This window comes from Capra hircus, chromosome 16 (genome assembly GCF_001704415.2).
Source record: "Capra hircus breed San Clemente chromosome 16, ASM170441v1, whole genome shotgun sequence".
Taxonomy (NCBI): domain Eukaryota; kingdom Metazoa; phylum Chordata; class Mammalia; order Artiodactyla; family Bovidae; genus Capra; species Capra hircus.
The window spans coordinates 70675307-70697491 of NC_030823.1; the positions used below are offsets into that span (position 1 = coordinate 70675307).

General features: G+C 51.7%; 1 protein-coding gene across 2 annotated transcripts in view; it reads right to left on the bottom strand.

Moving 5' to 3' along the window:
- The window catches only part of TRAF5 (TNF receptor associated factor 5), a 45926-nt gene extending 24254 nt beyond the window's left edge, over window positions 1-21672 (bottom strand). For both annotated transcript variants that reach the window (XM_018060764.1, XM_018060763.1), the window contains exon 1: window positions 21587-21672. The gene's annotated coding sequence lies outside the window, so the exon portion shown is untranslated. The remainder of the gene's footprint in view (window positions 1-21586) is intronic.

Here is a 22185-nt window from a genome sequence, read left to right on the forward strand (position 1 = left end):
GGGATGGTTGTTAAATGTACCTCGGTGCCTGGGGGAGCAGGGTGGTCTGGGGAAGGTGGAAGAGGCCTGCAATCCCTCCTGAGGCCCCTTTGTAAGACAGGGTTCTGAGAGTTGAGACACTGCTTCCTGTGGGAGGTGATACCTGCAGGCCCGGGTGACGAGATGGGGGCACAAAGCCTGGCCAGGTGCCCAGGGTGGTCCCTGAGCTGTGGGCAGCAGATGGGTGGCACCACACCGGCCCATGAAGCTACCAGTCACAGGATGGGCTGCTGGACGGCAAACTGCCCATTTCTCAGCTCTGCTCAGGCCTTCCCGGGACCATGAGAAGCCAACCCCCTGAGGCATATTTGGCAATAGCAGGCAGGTGCAAATAAATACCTTATTTCCCCAAACCCACCCGAGACCCAGCGACGGGTCCTGGGCTTAAGTTAAAGGAGGGGAGATGGCGGTTAGTGCTGAGGAAAAGTTAAAATGTGGAATCCCAAGATGGGGTGACTCAGGGAGATGCCAGAACTTGTGCCCTGGGCAGTGATCTAATAGAGTACAGCCACAGCAGGGACAGCCAGACACCCACCCGTGGGAGGACAGGCGGTCCACTTTCTCAAGGCCACATCTGAGCCTTGAATTCTGAGATACTGCTCTTCTAGGAAGAAGGGTGACAAGCAGGAAAATTAAAACAACAACAGTAACTAAAAACCAAACAAAAAAGAAGAGGAAGAGGAGGAGGAAGGAGGAAGCAGCAAAAGAGGAAGATGAAAAAGAAAAACCCTTTATGGAGCATGCTGCCTCCACGGGGAGAGAACCGAGATGGGCCCCAAGCTGTCCCCAAAGCCTCTGTCTGCAATGGCCCAGAAATCTGCTTCCTCTGAAGGTGAAAACCTTCAAGACTACCGCCAGGTCTCTGCTCCAACCCACCACCTTCTCTGCCTCTCCGCTGTTCCCACAGCCTAACACAACTGCACCACCTCCCTGTGACCTCTGGGACAGACTGGGTTTTTTTGTTTTTAAAGATTTATCTATTCATCTATTTATGGATGTGCTGCATCTTCAATGTCACTTGCAGGCTTTTCTCTAGTTGCGGTGGGTGGGGGGCTACTCATTGCGGTGGCTTCTCTTGTGGAACTCAGGTTTTAGGGCTTGAGGGCTTCATTAGTTGTAGCTTCCGGGCTCTAGCACACAGGCTCAATAGTTGTGGCTCACGTACAGGCTTAGTTGCTCCCAGGCATGTGGGAATCTTTCTGGACCAGGGATGGAACCCCTATCCCCTGCATTGGCAGGAAGACTCTTAACCACTGGACCACCAGGGAAGCCCAGACTGGGTTTATTTTCATTAACCTTGAACCATGAAGGTTAGACCCAGAAGGGCCTTGGAGAAATGCAGGCAAAGCGAGGTCCTTTTCCATCAGTCTAACAAGATGGGAAACCACACAGGAGACCACATAGGAAGCAGGTGACTCCTGCCTGATGACACATGACAACTGGCCCCCAACCCCAGCTGTCCACCCACAGGATGGCTGGCTCTGATGTCACAGAGGCAGAAGGAGGGTGTCTTTTCCTTATACTTTTGCAGAAGAGGCTTTTCTTGGACGCAGGATGAAGGATGACGTGGGCACGGTTTTAATTCCTTTGAAGAGAAGTGTGATTTCTCTCCAAGTTGTCAGGAAACCTCTGGTTCCTTATTTTCCTGGGAGAGCAGCAGAGCACTGTTGGTGGAGAGAAGGGGGTGGTCAGGGGCTGAAGAGCACTCCCGCCCGGCTCCTGGTTCTAAGGAGGCTGCTGCTTTCATATCAAGTCTCTCGGGGAAGCCTTGAAGGGAAATCTCTCTCCTGCTGGGAACCATCCAGAGTCCAGGTGATGCTGCAGGAGACCTTTGGGATGTGCTTGCTCAGAAGTTAGAACAAGAGGAGAAAGGACCGCTGATCTTCCCACAAGAGCTTCCTTTAGAAGAAACTTTGACTCAAGGACCCTCAGCTTCAGCTCCATGTCCATTGCTGTCCCCACTTCTAGGTCTGGGGTCTGCTCGATGAGCTGCTGGGGGAGGGGGCTGTCCTCATTAGTCTCCAGGCCCCAGAGTCAGCTGAGAGCCTGCACAGAGCCCTCCATCAATGGTTCCTTTTCTGAAGGCACTCCTTCCTTCAGGTGAGCCCATGGAGACGTGCCTAAATATTCCCAAAGCCTTCCTATGTTCTCATCTTCTCACGTTTCCTCACTCACCTGTTTGCTGTGAATTGACTTGGCTTTTTCCCTTGTAGCTCAAGTCAGTAAAGAGTCTGCCTGCAATGCAGGAGACCTGGGTTTGATCCCTGGGTTGAGATGATCTCCTGGAAAAGGAAACAGCAACCCACTCCAGTATTCTTGCCTGGAGAATCCCATGGACAGAGGAGCCTGGCAGGCTACAGTCCGTGGGGTCGCAAGAGTCGGACACAACTTAGCGATTCCACCACAAGTATCTACGTTACTACCCCTATGCCCTCACCCAGAAGTGAAAGTGGTGAGTATAAGTCTGACGACAGAGTCCTATGAGCCCACCCCTCCCCCCATGTCCCCTACTCTCCACCCCCCAACCCTGCTTCAGTCAGCCCTCTTACTAAGACCTTGATAATCTTGTGGGCGGGCACAGCTCATTGCTGACTCACCTTCCCATGCATGCACCAAGGTGGGTTTTCCAGAGACCACACCCCCCCTCCCACCCCACAAGGTGCTGCCCCTTCTCCTCTGGGACCCTTGACTAAGCTCACTGCTTCTCCTCTACCCTTTCTGTTGCAATTTTCTCATGTCTCCATTTCATCCTCCAAACACATTTTCCTCCTAGCTTCACCCAATGCGTGGTTTTGAATTCCTGGTTACACTGGAAGATCTCCCACTAAACACGGTCAATCAGTCACTTTTGTAAATCATGCTTTTGCTGAGAAACCACTACATTTCCACTGATGGGGAAAAAGAAATGTAGCATGGGGCAGGGAGGAATCCTTACACCAGCACCACCACCTCATGGCAGGGAGCAGTCTCCAGGCTACTCAGCAACCAGCCCAGCAACACCAGCACCAGCCACCTTCTCCCCTCCCTTCCCCTCCTGGCTCCAGAGCCATCCTTTCAGATCCGTGTCCCTCCTCATATCTCATCCACCCACCACCCTCCCTTTGCCCTTGAACAAGCTGGGGGCCCAAATCACCCGCGTCTCGGGCCCTACTACGTAAGCGGTCTGGAAGAGCACGTTGTGTTCAGTTGGTGATCTAAACTCTAAACCATAACCACAGAATCAGACCTGCCACCTGGCCTCTCCCAACCTGAAGCCCTCTTGCCCTTTATGTGGCATTTGGCACTTCCTTCTCAGAACTCCCCTGGGAACACTGTATTTTTGCTTCCCCTCCCACCCCAGACCACACCTCCGGGTGGCTCCCTGCAGGGCTCACCCTCTGCCCTTAGTTCCTGCCACAACTCCCACCTCTCCTCATTTGAAAGGCTCCCCCATCCTCAGCCAGACTGTACTTCCGAGTGTGGGTGAGGGTACCTGCTTCAGCGAGTCACCGGGCTACCATCTCAGACTCAGCTCTCTCTCCCTTCCTGATGGTCCTTTTTCTCCTAAAGACAGGCAGGCAGAGCACACGCTCTCAGAAAGTGAAGGAGACTTCCAGTGGCCCCACTAGCAAAGCAACACAGGAGCTTGCGAACATAACCAAAGAATAGCAGTTCAGATTTTAGCGTGGGACTTCAAAGCATGTTGAAATGAGGACTGGGGCAGGTCCCACCCTCCATGGCCTAAGGGTGCTTTAAGGAAAGAGAAGAGACTGGGACCACGCTTGTCACGCTACAGAACAGACATGCCCAGAAACCCTAACCTGACCTTTTGGTGACTTTTAGCTACCAAAGGCCAACCTCATCTGAGCTGGGCCTCAGCTTCCCACAAAGCTCACGCACATCTGCCATTGTGTTCAGTTCGTATCTCCAAAGCTGACCACAGACCAGTGACATTCTGTCAGCTGCCAAAAGTGCCCGGAGCTCTGCGAGAGTCTGTGGCTGGGGCATGAGTCAATGGCCTTGGAAAGGCAGACAGGCAATCCCCACCTGACCAGCAGCCTGGGGAAAAAGCAGATGGGACCAAAGGCGGTCCTCTTGGCCCAGCTCCGGGGAGAGAAGCTTCTCGAGGCCCACTACCCCAGGTGCCCAGCCCACACGTGGGCAGGCAGCCTAGAGTCCCCTCAGTTCAATGCTTGATGTCAGGCTATTGGGACCAATGGGCTTGATCAGGACAACAGAGAGGGGAAGTGGGTGGGGAGCCCGGAAAGGGGACCCAAGAGAAGAAGACAGATTCTGAAGAGTGGCTTCCCACAACTGAGCCAGTCAGCTGTGGAGGGTACTTAACGGTTATCAGCTGAACAAAAGCGTAACAGTTTTTCAGAAACAGCAAACTATCAAACCAAATGTCAGGAAGAAACATCAATACATAAAGGGTGGTACAGAGGAACTGATCTGGTTAAACAAGGCATGTTGCGTTTCCTACAGTCTACACCCCTCTGGCAGCTCTTTCGGTAATCAATCATAGGGGTTCCATGGTTTGATCTTTTTTTCAAGTTAATACTTTTCCTGCACAAGGACTTTGCAATTTGTACTTTCACGAACAAGATCACACCCAGTCCTCATACGAACCCCATGGGGGAAATCACAGCCATGTTTCTGATGAAGTAATTGAGGCCCCAAGTTGTGAAGTACCTATGCCCCCAAATTACACAGCCAACATGTGATGCAGCAAGAATCTGAATCTAGGCTTTCTGCCTTCAAATCCAGTGCTGTTTACTTCATGTCATGGCTGAAAGAAAAGGTATCACATACTACCTGGTACCAAAAAGGAGGTGTGGAATGACAGGCAGTGCAGCCTGATGGTTAGAGATCAGCTCTGGAACCAGACCACTGGGGTCCAACCTCTTCTGCCATTCACTTACCTGTGTCATCTTGCCTTCATCTAGAAAATAGGACACTAAAGGCACCTGCCTTTAAGGCTAACTCTAATCCTAAGAGTTAGGATTAGATGTGTTGATCCACATAAATTACCAGCACACAGTGTCTGGCACAAAAATTAACACTTCATATCCATGTCTGTCTATTCTTTACTCCTGGCCAGCATTTATTCAGTGCCTGCTGCATGCAGAGGTCTGAATCTCATTCTGTTGTGGGAAAGGGTGCAGTGGGACAGGACCCCAAGTTCCTATTTCCAAGGGGTTTTCAATTCAGTGGGGAGCATGCCTAGGTGCAAAGCACAGCAACAGTTTCCAGAGTGGCTCAGTCCCTGGATGCTCTGCTAAGAATGTGCCCTGGGACATGATCAAAATGTTGGCCCTGGTGGTCCAGTGGCTGAGACTCCATGCTCCCAATGCAGAAGGCCTGGGTTTGATCCCTGGTCAGGGAACTAGATCCCACATGCTACAACTAAGACCCAGCACAACTAAATAAATAAAATATTAAAAAAAATACTGGCTTGGACACCATACCTGAGAAACAGACCTCTGTTTCGGGGGCCCATTTGTTACAATAGTTTGTGCTGTGTTTAATCGCTCAGTCGTGTCCAACTCCTTGCAATCCCACAGACTGTAGCCCATCAGGCTCCTCTGTCCACAGGGATTCTCCAGGCAAGAATAGGGTTGCCATGCCCTCCTCCAAGGAATCTTCCCAACCCAGGGATCAAGCCCAAGTCTCCCACATTGCAGGCGGATTCTTTACTGTCTGAGCCACCAGGGAAGCCCAAGATACTGAAGTGGGTAGCCATCCCTTCTCCAAGGGGATCTTCCCGATCCAGGGACTGAACCATCATCTCTTATGTCTCCTACATTGGCAGGCAGGTTCTTTACCACTAGAGCCACCTAAGGAAGCCCACAATAGTTTAGAGTGCCCTAATTAACATGTTTCAGAATCAGGATCCCTCCGTAGTACCCAGAAGTCTGCCTTTTTAACAAGTTCCCCGGCTGGATTCTAGCCCGTTACAGTGTGACATGTGCCAGCTTCCAGATCACCTTCTCCTCGCTGGCCATTCCTCACTGCCCCATCTCTCCGGCACCTGGGCTGGTGCTGTCCCTCTTCCCGCTTCCATCTACACTGGTGCTCTCGTGAGCTCATCGGGGCTCAGATGTCATCTAAGGCTGAAAATTTCCTGGTTCTTATCTGCAGGCTGGGTCCCCGTCCTGAATATGAGTCATCCCGAATGCCTAGTGCAGAGCTCCACATTTATTCATTAAATATCTCAAACATGAGACATCCCGTCTTCCTCCATCCAGCTGGCTCCTCCCACCACCTTCCCCCAGCTCAGTAAATGGGCAGCACCAATCCACCTGAAGCTTGGACCAAGAGCTGTGAAGTCATCCTTGGCTCCTCCCACTCTCCATCCCACAACACCAAATCCTATTGGCTGTTCCTCCAAACATTATCTACCCATGTCTCATACTGTCAGCATAACCATCCCAGTCTAAGTCACCGTCATCCCCACTAGGTACAGCCCTTGTCCCCTGGCTGGTCTCTTCCTCTGCCTCTGTCCCTTCACAGTGTTTTCATAACCCAGCAGTCAAATAGAGTCAGATATATGTCCCTCCTCTGCCCCAAGGACCCCAATCACACTTGGGGCATGAGCCGGTGTCCTCAGAGTCCTGTGACCTGGTCTCCATTCTCCATCTCCATTTCCCAGGACACACCAGTCGCATGAGCCTGGCTCTCTCTTGACTGGCAGACGCGCCTCCTGCATGCTGTCCCCCTGCTGGAATGCTCGCACCCCCGACCCCTGAATAGCTCATTCCTCACTTCCCTGCTCATACGTGAGCTCACAGGCGAGGACTTCGCAACCCATCTGGAATCATAACATCCCAGCAGCCCCCTAGCCTGCTGCATTCCTCCTCAAAGCAATTATTACCATGCAGCATGCCAGGTGCTTGCTTCTTTACTACCTTCCTGCCAGAATATAAGCTCCGTGAGGGCGGGAATGTTTCCTCTGCCTCCGGGAATGTTTCTTCTGCTTCTGGAGGAAAGCAATACTTAGAACAGGGCACATGCTGGGCGATCAGTAAGAACTCACGAAAGACTGAACGACAGCCTCAGGAGTTTCTGGAGGAGGCAGGACAGGCTCTCTCCCACTGAGCATGCTTCCCAGGGCCTGACAGTCTGTTCTGAGTCCTGGCGGTCTACCGGTCACAGCTGGAGAAGGCAAAGCTGGCCGATGATGGGCACTTGGTGGGTGGAGGGGTAGTGGGCATGAGGAGGTGGGTGGAAGATTGGAGCCTCAATGATGCTCCTCGGTCCCACCAGCATGAAGCAGCCCCTGGGTGGGCAGACAGGTATGTGGGAAGGCGGGAAAATGCTAAGAAGGACTTTTTTTTTTTTTCCCCAAAAAAATAGGCATGGGATCCTCACTGAGGCACCTCACAAGGTTCTAGAGATTCAAAATCACGTTGGCTTGAGTACTTCACCAGAGACTTCTTTCAGGAGAACAGGTCACAGGGCTCTGGGCCAGCTTGCCTTTCAGCTCACTCTCTTGTTTCCAACATCTGTTTCAAACCTCTCTCCTCTCCACAGACCTTGATCACATCTCCCTCCATCTCACCAGGAAACTTCCCTTCCTACTGCACAGAAAATAGATGTCTTCCGACCAGAGCTACCTCCACTTCCTGCCACTGAGCAGAGCTCTGTCCTGCATGCTCTGTCCCCCTGTGTGGGTTGGGAGGGGCTGCTCCGCGGCCCACACCCCATCGCAGAGGCAGCCTCTGCACCAGGCTCTCCTCATGCCCCAGACTTCAGCCTCCTCCCTTCAGCCTCTCCCGTTCAGCTGCCTCCTTCCTTGGCACTCACACAAGCACAGGTCTCTTCTCAGAGGCAAGCCACCTTCCAAATTCCCACTCTCACATTTGCCTAAGAAGCTCGAGCTTGCTTTCCTCTCCCAGCCAAACCTCCTGACACCGCCTTCCACCCCGCCTCATGCAGTGGAGTGACCATCCCCACCGGCCTCTGGTCAAGCCGATCCATCCAGTCTTCAGCCCACTTGGGCCTGGCTTACACCCCTACCAAGCGCCCCATGCTGCTCTCACCCAGGGCCCAGGGACTTCCGGGTTGCTTAAGCCAGTAGTCAATTTCCCAACTTTATCTCAGCTGGCTTCCCAGCTACATCAGATATTAGTGACCCCAACCCCCACCCTCACCCCAAAGGCACACTTTAAAACACTCTTTCCCTTTAGCTTCCCCGAAACCACAGTGTCCTGCCATCAAAGACCACAAACAAACTAGCCGCTACCCAGTGTCCCCACTGCGTCTGGGCCCACATGGGCTACTGCTCACCTTGTGTCTCCTTTTCAGGGTTTCACAGGACCCCAGCACCAACACACCCAAAACGGAACTGATGTCTCCTCTCTGCAGGGCTCCCTCTCCAGGAAGGGCCACTTTTTATCCTGCTGTTGTGCCCAGACAAGTGGAATCATCCCTGGCAGAGCCTTGCCTCCTCCTCTCAAACCCAGTTCACACCACCCTCCCTTCTGCACCGGTCTCCTGCTATGGGCCTCCCCTCGTAAAGCGGGTCTCCCTACCCCACTCACCGCTCCGCCCCCCGGAATCCCCCACACAGCAGCCTGACTGGCCTTTGAAAAAGTCACAGTGTTCTTACTCCCACAGACTTTCCACCGCCTCGCATCACTCTCACGGTTCCAAACCCTTCACTGAGCTAACCATGGCCCCGCCCACTTCTCCAGGGCATCTCCCTCCCCACCCCTTATTCTCCAGCCTCTCTGGCTTTTTTTTTTTTTGCCATTCCTCACAGGAATGGAGACCCTTCTTTCCCCCAGCCCTCATCCTAAGACTGGTCTCCCTTTGCTCACGCTCTTGTCTCTGCTCTGGAAACATCCCCTCCCCGACCCCCACCTCTCACTGAACTCAAGTCATCCGAGCCCAGCTTAAGCCTCGCTATGCAGTGAAGCCTCACAGGCCCCCTCAGCCAGCTTGGCCCCCTTCTTCCTCAGCACAAGCCCATCATCACACTGGACTTCTCCTTCATCGCACTTCTGAGTACACTCATTTTTAAGGCAATTATCTGTTCAATATCAGTCTGCATCCACACATGGAAAGCAGGGCTGGGACTATGTCTCAAGCAAGCACTCGAATATCTGAGTAAACGAACAGCTGCCCCTTTGGGTGCCTGCAGTGTGTTAGATACTGTGGCTAGCTGCTTCCTTTGGGTTGTTGCATGTACTCTGCACAGCAGCCCCATGAAGGATAGGCACTAGTTTCATGACTCACGCTCACCTTTTGCAGATCAGGTCCTGAAGCTCAGGGAGCTCAAAGAGCATGATCAGGGTGACACAGCTGCCAACTTCCGGGCCGGGACTCAACCTCGGGCTTGTCTCCTATCAAAGCCACTGCACCACGCTTCCCTCCATGCCCTGCAAGCTCACTCACAGCCCTGGACACAGCAGGTGCTCAACCAAGCGGGGTGGATACCTACTAAGTCATCTCACTTGATCCTCACAGTCACCCTGGAAATCTACAAAGAAGAACTATGACTCTCCTTTTCCAAATAGGAAAATGAAGTTTGGGGGATCCAAAGGATCACCCAGAAGTAGGTGGCCATGTTGGGCTTGAACCCAGGTCTTCTGGCCCCTCACATAGGGGGATTCTCTCTGTAGCATAATTATAGTTAGGCACTGAGGTGGGATTAGTTAGGGACTGATGCTGAAGCTGAAACTCCGGTACTTTGGCCACCTAATGTAAAGAACTGACTCCTTGGAAGAGACCCTGGTGCTGGGAAATATTGAAGGCAGGAGGAGAAGCGGACGACAGAGGATGAGATGGTCAGATGGCATCACCTACTCAATGCACATGAATTGAGTAAGCTTTGGGAGTTGGTGATGGACAGGGAAGCCTGGCGTGCTACAGTCCATGGGATCGCAACAAGCTGGACAAGACTGAGCGACTGAACCGACTGAGGTGGGATTATGCAGGGAAGCTGGGCAGGAAGGGGTTAAGATAGCAGGGCTGCAACTGCCACCCCTAGAGAGCCATTGCATGATGTCTGGGAAGGTGGATTTGGGGTGGGCTCTTCCCACCTTGAGTTGCTTGTGGTACCTAAACTGTGCAAACAATATGGTTTGGGTTGAACATCTGCTGTTTTTGTTGCTGTTGTTTTTTTTTTTTCCTGGAAGTCTGGGATTTTCAGTGTATGCTATGCAGAAGGTGCCTATATGACCAGTCTCCAGTAAAAACCCTTGATGCTGAGTATCCAACGAGCTTTCCCGATAGATGACATTTCACAGGCATTACCACAATTCACAGTGCAGGATGGATTAAGCACATCCTGTGTGACTTCACTGGGGGAGGACACTTGGAAGCACGCACCTGGTCTCCTCCAGACTTTGTCCCAAGTGCCTTTTCCCTCTGCTGATTTTGTCTTGCATCCTTTCACTGTGAAAAACCTTAGCTGTATGACTATTCCCTGAATCCTGTGAGTCCTCCTAGCAAATTATTGAACCTGGGCATGAACTTGGGGGCCAGCCTTTCTAATGAGAAACAAATTTTGAGTTTTCTTTGAAAAGAGTGAAAGAGGCATGAAATAGTAGATTAAAACAGGAGGCATTCCAGGCAGGAGAAATGATATGAAGAAAGTTAGGAACAGATAAGTCAGGTATAGAAGGCTATCACCTCCAAACAGGCGCTTGCCAAGGGCATTTGCCATCTACCTCTGCGGAGACTGAACCCTGTGCTGCTGCAGCTGTTGACCTTCACCACCCCCTGAAGGCAGTTCAGGCTGGAGAGTGAAGCACTCTGTGCTCCAGGGAAACTGGTGGAACAGACCTTTTGTTACTGTTCAGTCTCTAAGTCCCATCTAACTCTTTGTGACCCCGTGGACTGTCACACACCAGGCTTCCCTGTCCTTCACTATCTCCCAGAGTTGGCTCAAATTTATCTTTTGAGTCGGTGATGCTATCTAACCATCTCATCTTCTGCCGCCCCCTTCTCTTGCACTCAATCTTTCCCAGCATCAGGGTCTTTTCCAATGAGTCAGTTCTTCACATCAGGTGGCCAAAGTATTGGAGTTTCAGCTTCAACATCAGTCCTTCTAATGAATATTCAGGGTTGATTTCCTTTAGGATTAACTGGTTTGATCTCCTTGTTGTCCAAGGGACTCTCAAGAGTCTTCTCCAGTACCACAATTTGAAAGCATCAATTCTTTGGCACTCAGCCTTCTTTACGGTCCAGCTCTCACATCTGTACATGACAACTGGAAAAACCATACCTTTGACTAGGTGGACCTTTGTTGGCAAACTGATGACTTTGTTTTTTAATACATTGTCTAAGTTTGTCATAGCTTTCCTTCCAAGGAGCAACTCTTTTAATTTTGTGGCTGCAGCCGCTGTCCACAGTGATTTTGGAGCCCAAGAAAATAAAGTCTGTCCCTGTTGCACTGTTTTCCCTTCTATTTGCCATGAAGTGATGGGACCAGATGTCATGATCTTAGTTTTTTTTTTATATTGAGTTTTAAGCCAGTTTTTTCACCCTCCTCTCTCACCTTCATCAAGAGGAACTAAGGTTCCTCTTCTCTTTCTGCCATTAGAGTGATATCATCTGCATATCTGAGGTTATTGATATTTCTCCTGGCAATCTTCATTCCAGCTTGTGATTCATCCAGCCCGGCATTTCGCTTGATGTACTCTGCATATAAGTTAAATAAGCAGGGTGACAATATACAGCCTTGACGTACTCCTTTCCCAATTTGGAACCAGTCCGTTTGGCCCATGTCCATATCTAACTGTTGCTTCTTGACCTACATTCAAGAGGCAGGTAAGGTGGTTTGGTATTCCCATCACTTTAAGAATTTTCCACAGTTTGTTGTGATCCACACAGTCAAAGGCTTTAGTGTAGTCAATGAAGCAGAAATACATGTTTTTCTGGGAATCCCTTGCTATCTACAATCCAACAAATGTTGGCAATTTGATCTCTGGTGCCTCCCAGCTTGTACATATAGAAGTTCTCTGTTCACATACTGTTGAAACCTAGCTTGAAGGATTTTGAGCATAACCTTCAGTTCAGTTCAGTCACTCAGTCGTGTCCGACTCTTTGCGACCCCATGAACTGCAGCACGCCAGGCCTCTCTGTCCATCACCAACTCCCGGAGTTCACTCAAACTGACATCCATAGAGTTGGTGATGCCATACAGCCATCTCATCCTCTCTTGTCCTCTTCTTCTCCTGCCCCTAATCCCTCCCAGCATCAGAGTCTTTTCCAATGAGTCAACTCTTTGCATGAGGTGTCCAAAGTACTGGAATTTCAGCTTTAGCATCATTCCTTCCAAAGAACACCCAGGACCAGTCTCCTTTAGAATGGACTGATTGGATCTCCCTGCAGTCCAAGGGACTCTCAAGAGTCTTCTCCAACACCACAGTTCAAAAGCATCAATTCTTCAGCGCTCAGCTTTCTTCACAGTCCAACTCTCACATCCATACGTAACCACTGGAAAAACCATAGCCTTGACTAGACGGACCTTTGTTGGCAAAGTAATGTCTCTGCTTTTGAATTTGCTGTCTAGGTTGGTCATAACTTTCCTTCCAAGAAGCGTCTTTTAATTTCATGGCTGCAATCACCATCTGCAGTGATTTTGGAGCCCTCCCAAATAAAATCTGACACTTTTCCCACTGTTTCCCCATCTATTTCCCACGAAGTGATGAGCATAACCTTCAGTTCCAGTTCAGTCGCTCAGTCGTGTCCAACTCTTTCAGTTCAGTTCAGTTCAGTTCAGTTCAGTCGCTCAGTCGTGTCCGACTCTTTGCAACCCCATGAATCGCAGCATGCCAGGCCTCCCTGTCCATCACCAACTCCCGGAGTTCACTCAGACTCAAGTCCATTGAGTCAGTGATGCCATCCAGCCATCTCATCCTCTGTTGTCCCCTTCTCCTCCTGCCCCCAATCCCTCCCAGCATCAGAGTCTTTTCCAATGAGTCAACTCTTTGCATGAGGTGGCCAAAGTATTGGAGCTTCAGCTTTAGCATCATTCCTTCCAAAGAAATCCCAGGGCTGATCTCCTTCAAAATGGACTGGTTGGATCTCCTTGCAGTCCAAGGGACTCTCAAGAGTCTTCTCCAACACTACAGTTCAAAAGCATCAATTCATCGGTGCTCAGCCTTCTTCACAATCCAACTCTCACATCCATACATGACCACAGGAAAAACCATAGCCTTGACTAGACGGATCTTAGTCAGCAAAGTAATGTCTCTGCTTTTGAATATACTATCTAGGTTGGTCATAACTTTTCTTCCAAGGAGTAAGCATCTTTTAATTTCATGGCTGCAATCACCATCTGCAGTGATTTTGGAGCCCCAAAAAATTAAGTCTGACACTGTTTCCACTGTTTCCCCATCTATTTCCCATGAAGTGATGGGACCGGATGCCATGATCTTCGTTTTCTGAACGCTGAGCTTTAGGCCAACTTTTTCACTCTCCACTTTCACTTTCATCAAGAGACTTTTTAGTTCCTCTTCACTTTCTGCCATAAGAGTGGTGTCATCTGCATATCTCAGGTTATTGATATTTCTCCTGGCAATCTTGATTCCAGCTTGTGCTTCTTCCAACCCAGCGTTTCTCATGATGTAATCTGCGTAGAAGTTAAATAAGCAGGGTGACAATATACAGCCTTGACGTACTCCTTTTCCTATTTGGAACCAGTCTGTTTTTCCATTTCCAGTTCTAACTGCTGCTTCCTGACCTGCATACAGATTTCTCAAGAGGCAGGTCAGGTGGTCTGGTATTCCCATCTCTTTCAGAATTTTCCACAATTTATTGTGATCCACACAAAGGCTGCAAAATGAGAGCAACTGTATGATAGTTTGAACGTTCTTTGGCATTGCCCTTCTTTGGAATTGGAATGAAAACCGACCTTTTCCAGTATTGTGGCCACTGCTGACTATTCCAAATTGGCTGGCATATTGAGTGCAGTATTTCAACATATTCATCTTTTAGGATTTTAAATAGCTCAGCTGGAATTCCATCACCTCCATTAGTTTTGTTTGTAGTAATGCTTCCTAAAGCCCACTTGACTTCACACTCCAGGACATCTGGCTCTAAGTGAGTGATCACACCATTGTGGTTATCCTGGTCATTAAGACCTTTTTCATATAGTTTTTCTGTGTATTCTTGCCACCTCTTCTTAATCTTTTCTGCTTATGTTAGATTCTTATCATCTCTGTCCTTTACTGTGCCCATCCTTACATGAAATGTTCCCTTGATATCTCCAATTTTCTTGAAGACATCTCGAGTCTTTCCCATTCTATTGTTTTCCTCTGTTTCTTTGTATTGTTCATTTGCAAAGCTTTCTTATATCTTCTTCCTATTGTCTGGAACTCTGCATTCAGTTAGATATATCTTTCCCTTTCTTCCTTGCTTTTTGCTTCCCTTTTTTTCCTCAGCTATTTGTAAAGCCTCCTCAGACAACCACTTTGCCTTCTTGCATTTCTTTTTCTTTGGGATGGTTTTGGAAACAGGTCTTTAGATAGTTAGATATTTTCAGGAACTAATTTCATAATCCCAAATCCTTGCCTCTCTTCATATCTAGAAAAGCACTAAATCCCTTCATGATGACAACTCCTTGTGACTAGCAGAAAGCCTCTTGTAAAGTAAACATTTGGTTGCATTGAACTTCCCCTTCACCAAAATCTTATGTATTGACCTTCCCCCACTACCTCTTTGCAGCAGTTTCTCAGAACTATCTGCGGTGCTGTCTCCCAGGCTGCAGTCCTCAATTTGCCCCGAATAAAAGGGAAGTCACAGCTCTCAGGTTGTGCATCATTTTTTTAGTTGACAAGGCCCTGCAGCTGTTCAAACCAGCATAACCAGAATTGATGTAACCCAGCAATATAGTCACAAGGTGGAAGAGATAGGGGCTATAGAAGTCACACTTGTTAGACAGATCCAGTGTCAGTGAACCACTGAACTCACGTATATGGAATTTTTGTCAGCATCGAGGAAAGATTGAAAGAATGTACCATGTGCCCATCCAAAGCAAATACATGGCACTGGACATTTTGGAGGAAGGTCTGTGGGAATGCCATGGAGAGGTTGCAGCAAATCCCCAATTATTGGGTGTTTTTCTATAACAACTACCTCAATATCAATCCATTCTAGAATAATCTACTTTTCATCCATTAAGAACAACTATTCACCTGGCTCCCCAGGTGGCTTGGTGGTAAAGAATCTGCCTGCCAATGCAGCAGATGCAGGAAATGGAGACAAGGGTTTGATCCCTGGGTTGGGAAGATCCCCAGGAGGAGGAAATGGTAACTGACTCCCGTATTCTTGCCTGAGAAATCCCATGGAGAGAGGAGCCTGGAGGGCTACAGTCCACGGGGTCGCAAAGAGTCAGACCCACTGAGCACACACACATTCCTTCCTTCCTATGTCCTGCAGCAACGCCTTTGCCCACAGCCCAGTATTCCTCAGCCTCCTCCCAACCCTCCGTCCTCCCATTCTTCAGGAGGGGCTTCCTGGAATGATCCCACCAGTTGCTTAGTCATTTCTTTTATTCTGCATCTACTTAGCATTCAATCCTTCACTTTTTTGCCTTTAACCCAGGGAAGCATGGGACGTTATCTTAGGTTGTATCAGGGATATCTGCCCAGTCTCTTCCTCAGAGTCCCCACATCCTGAAGGCAAAAGACAGACTTTCATGACTAGTTCAGCTTAACTCCATGCCCACCCCCACCTCCATCCTCCAGCATCAAGGGCTCCTCTAATGGAGGCTCAGGGCACAGATGGGCTGTCCCGAGCCACCCCCTTAGGAAGGGAGCACAGAGAGGGGTCTGGCTGGAAGTTTGGCCCCAAGTCGACTCACTCCTCAATCTGCTCTGATCTCACAGTTGATTCCACCGAAGTGACGGCTCTGTTCCTGGTGAGCAAGCCAGTGCCTGTATTTGGCTTTCCAAATCCATTTCATTTCTTCTGCTGGGTCCCCGTGCTGCCTCACTGCCCAGCACTATTATGCCTCCAAAGTTGCACTGCTCTGCCCACGAGTCTTTCTCAAGGACTGGAAATCTCCCTTTGACACCCACCCCTGGAGCTGGGCCTCCTTTTATCTGGGATTGTTAGCCCCACTCTCTGCCCTCTACCTGCTGTGGGCTCAGCACAACCATGCCCTGCCCCGTGGAGGTTTGCCTACTCTGGCCCTTGAGGTTGGCCTGGTCTAGAGACTGCAGAGTGGAAGCAGTAGGCTAGTTTAAATGATGGTCTACCCTGGTATGTGGCAGCTCTTGTGCTCCCTGTTTTTAATTTAAATTTGAATGCTTTCAGGCTAGACAAACATTTTCCACCTCCCCAGAGACTCCACAAATCCCTATGCAGCCGAAAACATAAAAGAAGAAACCCAGCTTTGTTGAATACTTGCCAGGCACTAGGCTCTGTGTATATAATTGGCTCACTTAATCCTTCCAGCAACCCCAAGTGGGTGACATTACTATCTCTGTTTACCCGTGGGAATACAGAAACTCATGGAAGTTGGGCAACTTGCCCCAACCATACAACGACAACTGGCAAGTCATAAATAACAGATCTGAAGTCCACACTATTTCTACCACGCCGTGAGTGGAAAGAGTAGGTCTTGATTAGGCTCTGCAGTAAGGAGGCCCCCCTGCAGCGGTGTGGAGAGAAGACAGACGAGCAGGGAAGTGAGTGAACGGACAGCTCAGGGATCACAGGAAGGAGGGGGCTGGACCGGGGAACTCAGGCAGCAGCCCCGGGGAAAGACAGCAGGTCAGGACCGGCTGGAGACGGGACGAGATGATGAGGGCCCAGCAGGGATGTCTGTCAGGTCAGGGAGAACGCGGGGGAAGGGGGGCCTTGGGTGAGTGTCTAAGGGGCTCTGATGAAAGCGAAAGTCGCTCAGTCGTGTCCGACTCTTTGCAACCCCACGGACTACACAGTCTGTGGAATTCTCCAGGCCAGAATACTGCAGTGGGGAGCCTTTCCCTTCTCCCGGGGATCTTCCCAACCCAGGGATCGAACCCAGGTCTCCCACATTGTGGGCAGATTCTTTACCAGCTGAGCCACAAGGGAAGCCCAAGGGGCTCCTGAAACATCACAAATCGAACTGGCCAAGAAGTTGAGAGGCAGAGACTTGATCAGCCTTTCCCTGGGAGTGCTGGTTAACCTTGGCTGCACCGCAGGGCTCCAGGGGAGCCAGAAGACACAGCCGTGGCCCCGCTCAGGGCGGGAAGAGGACGAGGAGCTCCAGGTTAAGGAAGGAAACATCAGTGGGGACAGTGCAGCCCCCTTCCAGGAGCCGAGCAGCAGCTGCAGAGCAGGCTGGCGACTGAGGATTAGCAGCCCTGGAAGCCTGCAAAGGGCAACACAGGCAGCGGGGCAGGTGCACGGAGCTGATGAAGAAGAGAACGCCAAGGGCAAGGGTGAGTGCCAGCTGCTCTTTCCAGAAGCTGGTCGGTGAAAGGGCGAGGAAGCGTGGGTTCCTGTTTAACAGAGACGGAGCATGTGGCAGAGGGGAAGGAGTCAGTGGCCAGGGAATTATGAAGGGAGTGGGTCTGTCTCTGTCTCCAAGAGAGGCAAGGGCAGGATTGGGGGTGTAGATGGAGAAGGTGCCCTCCCGCTGGTCAAGAGAGCTCCTTTTCCTCGAGAGAGAAAAAAGCTGTAGAGGAAACCTCGGGGATGCTCTGGCTTGGAGAAGAGAGGTGATGATGGAGCACGGGTCAAGAAAAAAGGCGTGAGGCTCTCCTGGAAGGAAGTGAGCTGGGTACTCCTTCCCGCAAACGTGAACCTTGGGGCGGGGAGCTCCCCGGGCTCCCTCAGTCACCTCCGGGGCCACAGGACTTGCGCCAACACTTGGCTGCACGCTGCTCTCTCTACAGCCCCGTCTCCACCTGTATGTACCACTGCCTGCCTCCAGGTGCCAATGGGCAGAAAGGACTTATCACTGTCACCGCAAAGGGACTTTGAATTTTTCTATGAGAACCGCTGAGTGTTTTCACTTTTATTTTCCCCCTGGCCCTCCAGCCCACTTCCTCACAAGACAAGGCCTGCTGGGGACCCAAGGGGAACGGCTGCTGTCTGGCCTTCCAAACGCAGTTTCACTCTGAGCAAAGCAGCAAACGCTGTAGCCTGGCTCTGGCCTCAGCAGCCCTGGGGGTGACTTCTGCCCTGCAGCTTGTTCCCCGACACACACACACACACCCCACCTACAACACTACTGGGGTGACAGCTCCTGCCCCAGAGGAACGTCGGGAAAAGCCACCATCTGAACAGGTATCGCTGTTCAGAGGAGGCCTCAGCTGCTGCCCTCCTCCCCCTGGTCTCCTGACTCTTATTAAAGAACCCGGGATGGGTGACAGAGGTGTCAGGCAACCTTTGATGAGTGCCCTTTGGGTCCCCCCACCCTCCTGCCCAGAATCCTGGTTTCTTCTAGCCACAAAACTATCAGAGCTCATGAACTGGAGTCAGAAGACATGGGCTGGGGTCCTGGCCACTCCCCACATGCTGTGAGATGTTTGAGTCACGTCTGAGGCTTGCAGCCCGGTAACGTACAAGGACAGCAGCTGCCTCTCCCTGCTCTTGGGGAGGCGATGAGAGGTTCAGCAGGTGAGACAGCTATTTGTCAACTGGACGGCGCTATGCTGACTTCGGGGTGCAGATGAGTCCTGCTGGCAGCGCAGTGTCTCCAGAGCCCCACCCAGGATGCGTTTCCCAGCCATTGGGCCCCAGCAGCTCCGCCCAAGGGAGACACACTTCCACTGAATTCAATGCCAGCACCTGTTTAGTCCTCCTCTGTGCCAGATGCCAGGCTACAAACAAGACCAGATACCCTGAGTCTCACCCTGAGTTTGCTAGCGGAGGTGGAACTAACAGAGGTGGTGTCTGTTCATGCCATGGGCAGAGTCTCCAGGAAAACTTGCTCTGTGTTACCGGAAACAGATCATCCAGGCATGATCAGAGTCTGAGTCCACTTGTTAGTTGCTCAGTCACGTCTGACTCCTTGCCTGCCAGGCTCCTCTGTCCCTGGGATTCTCCAGGCAAGAATATTGGAGTGGGTTGCCATTCCCTTCTCCAGAATATCTTCTGAAACCAGAGATCGAACCTGGGCCTCCCACACTGCAGGCAGATTCTTCCCACCAGGGAAGCCCTGGTGGCCCAGCAGTAAAGAATCCACCTACCATGCAGGAGACTCGGGTAGATGTGGGTTCAATCCCTGGGTTGGGAAGATCCTCTGGAGGAGGAAATGGCAACCTACTCCAGTATTCTTGCCTGGAGAATCCCAGGGACAGAGGAGCCTGGTGGGCTACAGTCCTTAGGTTACAGTCGCAAAGAGTCAGAGGCAACCAAGCGCGGCAGCATGCAGGCACCTCCCCTTGTTTAGCCCTCACTGAGCTGGAGGTGGGTGGATGTAGCTCTGAGAAACCAAGGTGAGGGGCCTGGGGCAGAGGAACCACAGTCCTTGGAGACCCAGGCCTCACCCAGCAGTGGTGCCCAAAGGGTTATTTCACTCAGTGCTTCACCCTCCCCATCTGGGCCATGTGAACAATAATCCTGCTTTGGCCTGACTCTCAAGGGTATCGTGGAGGACAAAATGAGAACAAAATGTCCAGAGCAATGGGGAAAAGGCTTTGAAAGGGGAAGGGCTTTATGAGCAAGGCTTTCATATTGTCTTCTTCAGGGTCCTCTTCAATAAAGCTGAGATAATCACGGAAGGTCTGTTTCTCAGGCTAGCCTGATGTGACTGACTCAGAGACATCCAGCCCCCTCTCTCTGCAATCATTCCAGTGGTGACAGCGAGTACTTCCAGCGAATGAGACCCCATCGCCTTTCCATAGTTTTTCCACTACTCTGCCACCCAGGCCGGGTGGATGATGCTTGTGGATCAGTGGAAACCCTGCTTGTCCTCAGACCTCAGCCCAGAGGACTGGAGAAAGTCTCCCCCTCCACCACCATCCCTCTGGCAGGGCTTCCACAGTTTGGCTCAGACAGAAGGCTTTCTTCTCCCAGTGTCCAGAACCCAGGGAGAGAGAGATTCCAGCATCTGAGGGTCAGCCCATTCCACCGAGTCCAAAACAAGAACCAAAACAGCAACAACAACAACCTTGATAAATAAAGGTTGGACATTTTCTGCCTCCAATGCACCTTCATCTCTTCTGCAGCAACGTCTGTCTCTCTTGTTCAAACTGAAGTTGGAGGTGAGAGTGTTCAGATGATAAGGTTTTCACCCAAACCATCAATCGCGCTAACAGCCCTGTCTGCAGCTGTCTGGGGGGAAGGCGGGGAAGGCAAGGCAGGCAGCTGCATGCTCCATTTGAGAGGTTCTAACCCAGGCTTTCCCTGCCTAAAATTATCTCACCCCCCTCCCCAGAACTGTTCTATACCCAGAAGCACTTCAACCAATTTCTTTTCATTTTATGTCTCCTTTTAAAACGCAAGTATCTCTGAAAGAAGGAATGTATTCCACTGGCCCTTCCCCACTTCTCACCCAGCACTGGTGCCCAATAAATATTTACTGAATTCAGTTGGTTACTAGAGGCCTGTCCGGAAGGGACACGGGTCACAGCCCGGGGCTGTGGAGGGTGGGGTGCGCAGGGGACAGTCCCGGCTGGGAGCCACGCCTCGTTTCACCAACCCCACCGCGAGCGCTTAGGAGCCCTGGGTACCGTCACTGCGAGGTAACTGACTTCTGATGAAAGTAAATCTGAAATAGCCAAATATGGAAACTCTGCAGGAGGGGGCAGAAACAGCCCAGAGAGTCAGAGAAGACACCCGGGGGTTAGTAGCAAGAGCAGTGGCCCCAGAATTCACTGAGAATTCTCAGAAGTGCCAAAACCCTGCAGAGCAGTAACAAGGGCGAGGCCATCTGCTGTAGAGAACCCAGTTTCCACCAATTCTCTGGGTGTTCCCTGGGCAACTCGTTCCTACCTGAGTCTTAGTTTCCTGCAAGACCCCTTCGAGTTCTCCTTGGCTGGGGGTGAGGGTGGTTCTAAATGAGCACGCCCAATCGAACGGCTCCCCTGAGGTCCCATGCACGCCAGTATTTAAGCTTCATTCTAAAATATTCTGGCTGGAAGGTCCTGCAAAAGTGGAAAGAGGGGATGCCTCACGGCGCGATGGGGGAAGACAAGGGTTTGCAGGCACGCGTGCCAGGCACGCCTAAAGTCCTTCCCCGGTCCGCGCACCCCGACCTGCCTCTGGTCCGCGGAGTGGACACACTCGCCCTGGAGGCGCTCCCCAGCTCGGGACCCCCAGTCTCCATCCTCGGAATACCCCTTCTCTGCTCAGAAAACTCGTTCCGGGCCGCGGAACCCAACCGCCCCTCACCCAATACACACCGCACCCACTCGCCCGCATCAGGGGCCACCTGCCCCGCCGGCTTCTCCCGACCCGGGGTCCGGGCCCCTGGGCCTCCTCGCGTGCACCCCCCGCGGCCGTCGGGGACTCGCCGGGCGCGAGCGGGGGCCGGGCGGCCGGGCCGGGCTGCGGGGAGGCAGCTACCGGACTCCTGCCGCCGACGTGTTTTCGGTTTCAAAGTCATCGCGACGCGCTGAGAAGCGGTGCTCGGTGTGCTCCCTCAGGCCCCACGCGGCGACCCACCGGGACTCACCTGGGCTCGGCGCGCGGGCGCTCGGAGGGCGCCTGGCTGCTCCAAGGCAGCTGCTGCGAAGCAAAGGCTCGGCTCTCAGCTGCGGGGCCCCGCCCGCCGAGGAAGGGGGGCGGGCCCGGGCCCCGGAGAGGCGGGGCCTGGGGGCGCAAGGAGCTAGCGCGGGCGGGGGCGCCGGGCCCCCAGGGAGGGCGGACACGCAGGCAGGTGCTGGGCGGGGTGCTGAGAGACTGGGAGAAAACCGGCCAGTTGGGAACCTAGCCGACCCTCCCTCGAATCTTGAGTGTCTACAAAGAAGTCATCTCTGATTTCCCTGGCTGCATTTGTACTGTACTCGTCTTACCCTTCAATCAGGGACAACTAGGCTCAACCAGTCCTTTCATAGTTTGACGCAATGGCAACCCACTCCAGTACTCTTGCCTGGAAAATTCCATGGACGGAGGAGCCCGGTAGGCTACAGCCCATGGGGTCGCAAAGAGTCGGACACGACTGACTTCTCTTTCCTTTCCCTTCCTGAAAGTGTGTTAGTCGCTCAGTCGTGTCCCACTCTTTGGGACCCCACAGACTTTAGCCTGCCAGGCTCCTCTGTCCGTGGGATTTTC